Source organism: Desmodus rotundus, chromosome 4 (genome assembly GCF_022682495.2).
Source record: "Desmodus rotundus isolate HL8 chromosome 4, HLdesRot8A.1, whole genome shotgun sequence".
NCBI classification, from domain to species: Eukaryota; Metazoa; Chordata; class Mammalia; order Chiroptera; family Phyllostomidae; genus Desmodus; species Desmodus rotundus.
This window is the reverse complement of record NC_071390.1, coordinates 61,719,459-61,732,208: the sequence shown is the minus strand read 5'-3', so window position 1 is coordinate 61,732,208 and position 12,750 is coordinate 61,719,459.

The following is a 12,750-nucleotide window of genomic DNA, read 5'->3' as shown; positions in this document are numbered from 1 at the left end:
CTGCATCAGATGACCTGGATTTGAATGCTGCCTTTGTTCCTTCCAACCTCTCAACCAGGAATAAGCCACACAACCCTCTGTACCTCAGCTTCCCTCCAAGCATTGTTGTAAGGATTAAATATTTCACGTAATATATATGCACAGTGTGGTCCCACCCACTCTCAGTGTTTGCTTGTAATAATGAGGAGAGTTGCCTGGAAGCTCCTCAAATCAGCCCCCAATGCATTGTCAATGGGCCTGCCTCCTTTTCATTTGTTGCTTTGACATGGTAATCAGACCCCAAGGGGGATTCTAAATTAAAGACCAAACGGAAAGAAAAAGACACTCGGTACTGGCAAGCACACCCAAGGTCAGTAGTCAGGAATCTCAGTTACCCTCTCTAGGTGGAAAGCACATGTGAACATATCCAAGAAGTGAGATTTCTTCGGCTGCTTTCTCCATGGGAAGCTCCTATTTATCCTTCCAAACACCAGCTTAGAGCTCTCATCCAGGAAGCTTTCCTTGATCCCTTAGATACATTAAATAAATCCTCAGTGCCACTGTAGGACATTCTTCACAGGCATCTAATACCTACTTACTCTTCATTTGCTAATTCATCTATTCAATTGTTTATGTAAGTAGCAATGAACACCTCCTACTCATAATGTATGGTAACAGAGTTGGGGCTGTGCATAAGTATGCTCTTCTGTTTCTTCTTCCCATTTTTGGTTCCTGGTCATCTTGGGTAGAACACCAAATTGTATAGCTTTGAATGCAATTCAGAAACATTGTCTTAGGCATACCCTTACCCTGGACCCCTCCCTTCCATCCTGGAACAACTTTTACACATGGCTGAGGATGACCAGAAGAGTTGTACAATGAGAGTGGCCACTTTACTAGTCATATTCACATGCAGGAAGCAGCAGAGGCCATGAGGTGAACACGAGGGGAGGCGGACACAGGAACAAGCAAGGCAATGGCAGAGACCCAGACCTGAGGCTCCCTGGACTGATGGGGGTAAGTGGGGATCCCAGTGGTTTTCAGGGTTAATTCACCCTCCCTTCCCCCTCTCTATATATTAGTGTTTCCCCTGGCTGGGAAGGTTAGTGCTGCTGCTCTTATAGCCCTGTATGTGTCTGTGCAAGGTGGAGGAGAAGGGGGAAAATCCACAAAAACAGAAACAGCAGGCAAAAGAGGCCAGCTCAGCAATAATGGCATTGCTGAAGCAACCAGTAGCCTTGACCTACAAGGAACATTAAACAATCTTGACAGCGACCATTTGTAATGCAAAATACAGAGAGACCCTGGAGAGAAGGCAGCTCTGGAAGAGGCCTAGGGCTAGATGGGTGGAGAATTCTTGCATATCATTAGGGTTTTTATTAGTAATCACCTTGTGAGGGAGAGTGCTAATGACAGAGGCAGGCGGAGCCAGGCCATGTGGGAGGGCCTACCAAAGCAGGAATGTGAAGTAGTGAGAACTAGCCCCGGAAGAAATCTCATTACCTTATGCAGACAAACCTCTGTGGAACTGAGCCCCTTGTAATACCAGCTTTGTTCTTGTTCTCTTGTTCGTTGTAGAACACACCTGGTTTAAGTCCAGCTCTGGACTAACTAGAGGTGAGATCCTAAGCAAGTTATTTAATATCTCTGGAACTGTAACTTCTACATCTGCAGAATGAAGGCTATTTTAGCTGTGAGGGTTTAGAGACAATACATACTAGATGTCTTGCACAATGGCTGGCCAGGGACTAGTCATGACTAAGTAAAATGTAGCCATTATAATTTTTGGAAGACTATAATGGTAGTGGTGGGGTATTAGTTAATGTAACACTGAAACCGGAAAAGACACCGGTGTTCAGGCTGCCTGTCACTACCAAACCCAATAAGCAATAACAGCGATTGGATCTTTATTGGCGCTTTATTCAGATGGCTGGCGATCTGAGAAGATGGTGGGTTCATACCCTAACAGACCATCTTGTCTTCTCATTCCAGGCCAACATTTTTTTTTCCAAATTTTACTTTTTATTAATGAATTGTTAGGGAGAAAATGCAGATAACTGTAATTGAATAACAATAAAAATTTAAAAAATATATAACTTTGATTACAGGCCAATGTTTTTATACCAGGGAATAAACAAGGTGCAGTGAGTGAAGCAGGGTGCAGCCAATAGGAGGGCCCCAAGAAGGGATTTGTAATGGGGTCCAGGACTCAGGGTGTCCAGGAAATATTAGAAAAATGTATGTAGGATGTCTTCACCCCCACAGGCCTGAGCCAAGGGGGATGGGACACATGGAACAGGGCCATTCAGAGCTGTTTTGGGTAGCAAGAGCTTTGCAGCTAACCCCTGGCACAGTCATTTAACATATCTATAACCTTTAACTGGTTTCATGGATGTGTTAAGTAGCTGTGGCCATGCTTTGAGCCAGGGGGATGGGACCAAATTCCACCCAGGATGGGACTGGGAAGTAACTCCCCCTGGTTACAGGGCCTGCGTGAGAGCGTGGAGATGATTGGCTCCATGCCATGGGGCCATACCTGCCCAGACTTACTATGGCAGCCCAGTAAAGCTGGAAGAATACGGGGATGCTGGCAGGTGTAGCTGACTGTAGGAGGAGTCAGAAATGGGGCTGCAAAGGAAGATGGGCACTAGGATTTAAACCTAGGCCCGGCAGCCATAGGGAGAAGAGAGACCACGCGGCTCCATAGTAGTAGAGGAGGGCCACAAGGTTTTGGGGGAGAAGAGAGAGACCACGCGGCTCCAAAAGTAGTAGGAGGAGGACCACAAGGTTTTGGGGAAGGAGAGTAGGAGAGACCACGCGGCTCCAAAGTAGTAGGAGGAGGACCACAAGGTTTTGGGGAAGGAGAATAGGAGAGACCACGCGGCTCCAAAAGTAGTAGGGAGGACCACAAGGTTTTGGGGGAGAAAGAAGAGACCATGCGGCTCTGAAGGAAGGAGTGAACCACGAGGCTCTGAAGCAAGTAGATAGATAGAGGTCCATGTGGTTCTGAAGTGGGGAAAAGGACCACGCAGTTCTGAAGGAGAGTAAAGAGGACCACGAGGTTTTGGAGTGCTTCTTCTTGCCACGCGGCTTAGGCAGCAGGAGAGACTTTGCAGCCATAGAGAAAGGGGAGAGAGGACTCTTGCTGCTGGGCCATGAGAAGGTGCCACATGGCTTTGGATTAACTGGAGATCGCAGCAGCCACACAGCTGATGGTGCTGGGAGCCTGAATCATGGACTTCTACTTCTTTTCCTGAGATACGGTACCCCGGACTGGGCACAGGGAGAGGGAAGCATCTGTGGGTGTTCTAGAGGACTTTAATATCTTATTGAAGACATTAGGTCATTATTCTAAGTTTGTGTAACTTTTAAATAAACAATTCCTTTCCTTTTCACCAGTCTCTGGCATTGAGACACGTCTTTCCTCTGGCGGCGGGCATTGCGAACCTAGCAGGTGGGCGTGGGGGAAGGAACCTCCAGAGACAGAAAGGCGGAATCCTTTCTGTAATAATTTATCGTGAACCACCCTCCCACCCCCCCTGCTCTGTAACATGAGGGCTTTGAAATTCAGGGAGGATTAGGTGAAAGAACTTGCAACATTCCTGTCCTGGGCAGTTAGCTGTTAGCTGGGGCAGTGGTCCTCTGTCTGGAACACAAAGGCCAGGATACCTCCACTTGTCCCCAGGCAGTAATCTTTAGCAGTGCCCCAGGTCAGCTGTTTTCCCAGGAGCCAGGACAGGCCTTATCTATAGTTTCTGAAACAAAAGCTTTAACATATACAGTATTTGCTAGACTTATAACTTTTTACCTTAAGCTAAAATTTTCCAACTTTTGAGTCCCCTATCAACACTAACTGTTGAAAAAAAGAAATCCCATAGTTTCAGTTGCATAAAGTAATAGAAATTCCTTTTCTGTACATGTAACAGTCCAATGCAGGCTTGTAGACCAGAGGATGGTTTTCTTCCATATGTTTATTGAAAAACCCAGGTTCCTTTCCATCTTGTTGCTCTACCATCCACCAGGACTTCAGAGTCCACAGACAGTAGAGGGGGAAGAGAGCAGAGTAAGTATCCCACTTCCTGAAAGTCCTGGTCTGGATGTAATTCACAATATTTCTGCTCACATCACATTGATGAGAACCTGTCACGTGAACACCCCTCATGAAAATGACTGACTGGAAGCTCCATTTCAGGGGTAACTGTGTACTGTTGAAGGAAGTATAACAGTTCACCTGTATACAAAGTTTTGCTTTCTGGTTTCAGTTACCTGTAGTTAACCAGGGTCTGAAAATATTAGATGGAAAATTCCAGAAAGAAGCAATTCATAAGTTTTAAAATGGCTCCATCCTGAGTAGCACGATGAAATCTCATGTCATCCTGCTCCATCCTGGTAGGGGTATAAATTATCCTTTGCCCAGTGTGTCCACCTGCTGTTGGTCACTTAGTAGCCATCTCAATTAGTAGAGTGACCATTGCAGTGCTTATGTTCAAGTCATCCTTATTTTACTTAATAATGGCCCCAAAGTGCAAGAGTAGTGAGGCTGGCTATATGGATACGCCAAAGAGAAGCCGTCAACTGCTTCCTTTAAGTGAAAAAGTGAAAGTTCTAGACTTACTAAGTGAATAAACAAATTATATGCTGAGGTTGCTAAGATCTATGGTATGAACTATGAAGAAGGAAAAAGAATTTGTGCTGGTTTTGTACCTCGAAGAGCAAAAGTTATGGCTACAATGGCATTTCATCTCACATCATTGCAACAAGAAGCGTGAGTACAGTGCATTAAACTATTTTGTGAGAGAGAATATCCATATAACTATTATTAAAATATATTGTTATAATTGTTATTTTATTAGTAGTTATTGTTAATTTCTTACTGTGCCCAATTTATAAATTAAACTTTATCATAGGTATGTAGGTATCAGAAAAAGCATAGTATATATAGGGTTTGGTACTCTCCATGTTTTTAGGCATCGGCTGGGGGTCCTGGAATGTATTCCCCTGGATTACAGGGAACTACTGTATACTGATTTTTGGTGAGCAGGTAGCTTTCTCTGCTCCATTGGTATCAGATGAGTGACAGTTTGAGATGACAGTGGTATTTTAGGACAGAGCTAACCCTTGCCAGGTCAATTACTCACAATGGGCTGGGCTTGCTAATCAAATATTTAAATCCTCGCTATGCTGAGTGTGCTCTGTGGCCCAACAGCACTGGAACCACTTGGGAGGAAGCTTGCTTGACATGAAAAATCTGAGGCCCCATCCCAGACTTCTGAGTCACAATATGCATTTACAATTCCCAAACAGGCCCTTGCCCGGCATATTCTGATTGTGGAGGGCTATGATTGGGCCTGGCGTTGTACATTGTTTCTAACAAACTCTCAGGTGATTCTGATGTTGCTAGCCCATAGACAGACCACACTGAGTAGCAAGCAGGCAGAAGACACCTACTTCAGAAGCTCAGCTTCTCCCTGAATGAAATGAGATTTTTTAGTGACTCTCTGGAAATGGGTGTTGCTCTCACGTTCCCTTCCCTGTGCTGTGGTTTTGTACTCTGCATGGGTATCCTTTCTGCAAGAAGAGGGTTAACCAGCCCTTGTTTTGTCTGAGAAAGGAAGAGATCCACAGACCACCCTCCTCACCCCCCGCAGCTGTGTGTTTACTGATATCTTGTGGCTGAGCAGGGTGACACTCTTTTCAGATGTAGAGTTAGAATCCAGCTCTGGTGGATACAAATCTCCATTCAGCTGAGATTTGCTTGCAATTGCCTGCAGGAGCAGCATTAGTTAATGAAGCTAGTGCTGCAGTCACACAGGTAATCACCCTCTTCGTCCTCTCACCCTCCTTTCTCCTGAGACAAATTATTCTTTTGGAAAAATTCATTAACCTGCAGTAACACTTTCACTGGTGACAACTCTAAGTAAAAGCACACTGGCATTTCTTACTTTGCACAGACTATCCTCTCAGCTCCCTGAGAATCACACACATTTTTAGAACAAAAAAATAGCCTTGGCTTGGGATGAGTTCTTCTTAGGTAAAAACTCTGAGCTAAGGCTCTGTGACACTTTGAAGTGCTCTGGCCCGTATTGTAAGCTGACGGCCAAAGCATCTCAGAAATTGTTCAGTGGAGGGTGGGAAGGGATGTATGTGCATTGGTCACCTACTATGTGCTATTCTTTGCAAATGTAGCTCCTTAATCTTCTAAACCACTCCACAAATACAGAAAGGGAACTAAAATGATATTTATTAGAATTGACCAGGTGCTCTGCTTTGTGCTAGGCACTGCCTGGCACATTTGCTACCTAATTTAATCTGTTCACAACCTTGAGGATTAGACATTATTGTTACAATTTCATAGATGAAGGTGAGGTTTGGTGAAAGATTAAGTGAGTGGCAGAGCTAGGGTTTAAGCCCAACCTCTCCTGTGAGAAACTCCCATTTCCAACTTCATTCCAAGGTTACTGTCAATGAGAGCTAAGTGATGAACTTTTAGAGAGGTGAGTTACTCTTCTGTAATTCACAGATATACAAGATTTTCAGTTTGGGGGGTCAAAGAGCAGTCTAGTATGGCAACTGAGAATGTGAATTTTGAGTCGAATCCATCTGTGTTTAATTTCTGCCTCAGTTTGGGCTTACAGTCAAATTATTTAACCTCTCAGAGCCTCATGTTCCTCAACTATAAAATGAAGATTAAAATAGTGCTGCCCTCATTAGAATAGTGTGAGAAACAATGAAACCATAATATAAAAGTTTTAATATGATGCTGGATACAAAATAAGTGTTTAGTAAATGCTAATTATCATTTAGAATATTAATATGTGGAGAATCAGGCCCTTTCGGCTAAAAGGGACATCACTTTGAGTTCAGATGTCACTCATGAATAGGGTGGGATTATTGCAAAGCTGTGAAGAGCATCCTGACTGGAGAGTCAGACACTGAAACTCCTTTCTCCTTCTCCCCACGGGTGACATGTCATCCTCACATCTGCTTCTCTTGGTGGATTTCAGCCATCTTTCTCTTGACCAGAGTCCCCTGTTTACTGCTTTTGCTCTATTCCCAGTAAGACTGACTAAGCTCTGAGTCTACATTTCATTGTATCCTAAGATCCTGCCACTGAGTACTTATAGATTCTTAGGACTTAATTTAAATTTAATGAGAGATCATCTTGTTAGGTGAAGGTCAGCCAGAGAATGAACCTCTTCAGTCTAGCATCTGATGGCTATGTTCAGTGGGTTCATGCTGTAGGGGCCAGCTCTCTATAAAGTGCTATGGATGAGGTAAACAACTAAGTAGGTCTAGAATAGGAATTTGGATGATTTCTTTCAAGGTGTTTCAGAATTTCCTGTTTTTTCTCTCCCTGTCTTTCAATCTATTCTTCAGTTGGAACAGGTAATTAATTGGCTTAGTGAGGGATGCAAATTGAAAATTAAGAATCAAAGGTGATGAAAACCATTTCCCCAGAAATAGCAAGTTAGTAAATTTAGCAGAGAAGTGTAGTTTTTGTATGCTTCTGCCTGTTATTAGAAGGACTGTCATGTGTGTGCTTCAATCCTTAAGTGGCCTCTTGGGGACTTCAGACTATGTGCATTGTGTGAACAGACCTTAATAGGTTTGCTCCCTGTTTCTGCCTGTCTCTTACGCCTTTAGACATAATTGCTGCTATTTTTCATAAAAAGGAATTTTCTTGGAGAAAATTACTTTCTCAAACTTTTGATTTTCTTCATGGCCTGAAAGTTCTTGGCAAATTTTGGAGCTGAGATTTTGTTTGTTTGTTTCATGACCTAACTCACTGGAAATTATGAGCAAACTAACCCAGACCATTAAATGACCTTCTGAGTAAATATCAAAGCTCTCGTAGTTTCAGTTCTGTATGTATGATATAGGTATTATGATCATCGAGTGGAAGCTTAAGCAAATGAGGCTTAGAAAAAGAATCCAGATCAAATCAGATTTTCCTTCCTCTTAGGGTAGTGTGGGGCTAGAAATAGTCAGGAATCATTGTAGAGTTTTCTATAAGGAATCATTTACTTATTTGTTCATGTATTCAATAGAAATACTTACCAAACATCTAAAATGTGCCAGTGTAGCAGAGAGAGTAATGCTCATGAAATATTTTCTATGGTCTCCTATGTTTCTCAGACCCTTTGCAGTTCAATGGGGTTGGAGATTCCTCTTGGTCAAGGGTCTGTGAGTGGATGTTTCTCTGGGGCCAAAATATTCAGTTGCTGGTGTTAAGATCATTCTGCACATGAGAAGTCCAAAAGATTGAGGAAAGTACATTTTCCAGATCATTTAGCTACAACAGATTGGTGGAGCCTCTATCTTTCTGGGCTCCTGAGTGACTATGTGGAGGAGAGCTTCCTAAAAACCCATGACAAGGCATATCAAATGAGTAAGAAAGAAAGAGACCCTTATTGTGTTATGCACTGACTTTTGAAGTTTAGAGATTTGGTTCTGTGGTCTCACCTAGTCTCTCCTGCTTTATTCAGCTTTGAACTGTTCATAATTCCTGTGGCATTGCAGTCTAGTCAGGAAGACACAAATTATTCAAACCATCATGCAAGTAAACAAAACTTTTAAAGAGCTACAGAGAGTGTCAGGTGTGTATAGGGAAATGTTCATAGCCCTTACTATGTAACAGGTGCACCAAGACAAAAAAAAAATACGGCCCAAATGAAAGAACAGATCAAAACTCTACAAAAACAACTAAGCGACAAAGAGATATCCAACCTATCAGATCCAGAGTTCAAAAAAACTAGTAATCAGGATGCTCACAGAAATGGTTGAGTATGGTCACAAAATAGAGGAAAGAGTGAAGGCTATGCAAAGTGAAATACAGAAAAATATACAGAACCAACAGTGAAGGAAAGAAAACTGGGACTCAAATCAAAGATTTGGAGCAGAAGGAAGAAAGAAACATTCAACCAGAACAGAATGAAGAAACAAGAATTCAAAAAAATGAGGAGAAGCTTAGGAACTTCTGGAACACCTTTAAACATTCCAACACCTGAATCGTAGGGGTGCCAGAAGGAGAAGAGGAACTCCAGTTTTTCTTCAAGGTGAATTGCCAACTATGTGGCTAATTCTGAGTATTAAGCCAGGATTTTTTATCTCCTTCCATGTCCCCCAGGATATATATGAAAATGGCTGCAGCTTTTTTTCCCCCTTTTTTGTGTCATTTTATTTTTTTATTATTTTTTAAATTAATTAATTTATTTTTATTCAGTTACAATTGTCTGCATTTTCTCCCCTTTCCTCCACCCCACCCTGGCCAGTCCCACCTCCCTCCCCCACCTCTACCCTCCCCCTTGATTTTGTCCATGTGTCCTTTATAGTAGTTCCTGTAATCCCCTCTCCTCACTGTCCCCTCCCCACTCCCCCCGTCCAGTGTTAGATTGTTCTTAACTTCAATGTCTCTGGTTATATTTTGTTTCCGTTTTTTTTCTATTTATTATGTTCCAGTTAAAGGTGAGATCATATGGTATTTGTCCCTCACCGCCTGGCTTATTTCACTTAGCATAATGCTCTCCAGTTCCATCCATGCCAGCTTTTTAATAGATATTTTTAAAAGTATCTTTTAAAAATACTATTTTATTTAACATTATGTAAATTCTAAGAAGGACATCTAATTGAAATCAAAAGTGACAATAAAATAATCTTATAAATCCAAAGAGACAGAACTTTTGATAGGTTATGGTTTCCAGTTGTCTATCTATGACCCTCTTCCACTGCTCAGGATCTGCTACTATAGGACATTTGTATCTCTCAAGTGTCAGAAATTACATTTAGTTATGGTTAGAGTCAACATCATAATTAAGGTCCTAGGCTTTTGAGTTGGACTTTTGGGGATTGTATCTTTACAATTCACCAGATCAGTGATTTTGGGTAAGTTTCTCATCCTCCCTGTATTCAATTTTCCTCACTTGTGACACAAGGATGATAATAGGCCTCTGGTAAGTGATAACACATGCTTAGTTTAGTGACCATACGTATTAGTACATAGAGCTTTGCCTGGAGTGAAGTGAGTTCTCAGCAACTGTTGGCTACAATTAATATTATTATGAGCATTATTTAGTACAGCTCTGGCAATTTTGTATATCTGTTAAAAACTTGTTTTTCATATTAGTCCATTTCCCATCTGTGGTTTTGTATAAAAGATGATGGCCCCCAACACCATCCACCTGCCACCAGAGATGGCACAAACCTGTTCCTAGCCATCTTATTTGAGTACTGTGGCTTCTGAAAAATTTCATTCAAACTTAAGGAAAACATCTTTTCACCTTTCTGGTATATTTGCTCCTCTGAACTTATAAAGTAAGAGGTCATTCTCTCCTTTGCACTTTGATTGATAATTTTATGCTCAGTCATAGCAACCCTATTAAAACATACAGTTAATATATTTGCTTGATCCTTCTTTCATCTCATTGTTCCCTATTTGTTTTTTCATTAACCTTTATTTTTTTAAAAAAACATAAGAATAGCCCTGGCTGGTGTGGCTCAGTGGATTGAGTGCCTGACTGCAAACCAAGGGGTCACTGGTTCCATTCCCAGTCAGGGCACATGTCTGGGTTTCAGGCCTGGTCCCCTGTTGGGGGCATATAAGAGGCAACCACACACTGATATTTCTCTTCCTCTCTTTCTCCCTTCCTTCTCCTCTCTCTAAAAATAAATTAATAAAATCTTTAAAAAAACCCCATAAGAATAGCTAACATTTACTGGATGTTTGCTATGAATCAATCATGGGGTTAAGTATGTTTAAGGTTTATCTCATTTAATTATCACAATATAGCTGTGAAGCAGGTACTACGATCTTCCCCATTTTGCAAATGCAGAAACTAAAGCTCAGAGAGAGTAAGTATTTGGTTGATCTGGAACTTATTCTAACTCAGAAGTTGCTTTTAGGCCTTTTTTACACTGCCTCTTAATAGCATGTGTGTCATTTGAATTTACTGCCCATTCTATTTTGTCTTTCTGCTTCCTCTTTTTCTTCCTTCTCTTCCTCTTTTATTCACCTGTTCCTCATATCTTGGTGAGAAGGCTACAATGACACACAGCCAGAACAGGCAAAGCTCACACTGTAGTGAGTATGCACCACTTCTCCCCTCCCCTCACTCCCAATATTATCTGCTCTCCTGAGACCTGTTGTCAGTCCTCCCACCTCCTGTTTCACCATGGAGATGTTCAGCCAGCACGCTCAGAAATGTGTCTATTGCCTAATGAAGTGGAAGCAATGGCATCAAGGGAAGTTGTTAGTGAAAGAATGAAAAGAACATGATTCCAGATGAAGCTGAAATTATATTTTCAGGTTTGGGGGTGAGACTGACTGTCACATAGGCCTAAGTTTAAACAACTACTTTCTAGTTGTCTGGCCTTGGCAAGTTTCTTCATCTTAATGTGGGAATGCCAGTGACAACTGCCTTGAAGAGTAGAGAAGTGTCAATGAAATAATTCTCTAAAGAGTATGCCTGGCACCTGGTAACTTCCCATGTGCTCTTCCTTGGTTTTACCAAGAAATGAGTGCTAAACATTTTCCTGACCTTTCCCCTCCCATCCCTATCTTGTCTCAGATTCCTATTTTGAGAGTATATGTGTGTATATATGGAAGGGTGGTGAAGATGAGTGGGGGACCTGGAAGTTATTGCCTGTAGGGTAAGACTCAGGAATAGGAAGATTTCTGTTTTTAATTTAATTTGATAATATTAAACCAAAATTTTAGTGACTTATCTTTAAAGTATATCAAAATATCTTTTCATCAGAATAGAAGCATCCAAAATGTTGCAACAAAGTCAGCATAATAAAATGTTTGTGTCCATCCATTTACCTCACAAGATTTCACGAGGATATGAGGATAAAATGAAGCAATCTATGGGATAAACCTTGGTAAACAAAGTTGATATATGAGTGCTAAGAGTTATTGTTTAAACCAGAGTGCCTTTGCTTGAAAAATGTCATTTAAGACACACTATTATGCAATATCCTAACTTAAGTTGACCAGTAAATTGACTCCATACAGGAAGGTGGCAGGATATGGAGAAAATAATAAATGTGATGTGGGGTAAGTCAAGCACAGCTTCTGAGAGGAGGTGAACACTTGGGCAGGTCTCTAGGGTGTTGACTAATAGGGTCTTACAGAGACAGGGTGTGAAGAGCTTCTGGGCTGGAGAAGAGACCTGACAAACTGGGGGCAGACCAGGCACCCAATACATGCACTCTTCTGCTGCTGAGAAGAGAACCTTATGCTGTTTGTGAGAGAATATGAATGAGTTCTATTAATTCAGCTTCACAGATGGAACTCTTTCACCCTATGATTGATGCCCACACTGTCAGCATGCAACAGAGATGTTTGAAACAGATGACCAGCCAGCTCCTCTTCCTCTACCTGCCTCTTCCTTCATAACCAAGAGCTAACAGAGACCCCATGCCATAAAACATCAGCCTAGCCATCCCAGATGGGGAAAGGGGAGTGTTTTATATTTTTATTATTTTTTAAGCCACTCACACTGTCATGCTTTGTAAGCATTCCTAGATTTCAGAGAATGAATCATTAATACACAATTTGGGAAAGTCAGTGGTATGTAACTGCAGGACTGGCAAAGGAAATGGAAAGAGGAAGTTCACGAGTAGGGTGTTCATTATCCTGTGCAGCAGACGGAACACAGGCAAGAGTTTATGGGTTCCATCTACCCAGGCCCCACGGCAGAGTTGCCTGTAATCAGGAAGATTCATGTCCATGGGAGTACATCTTCCTGTTCCCTGCTAAGCAGCTTTCTAGAC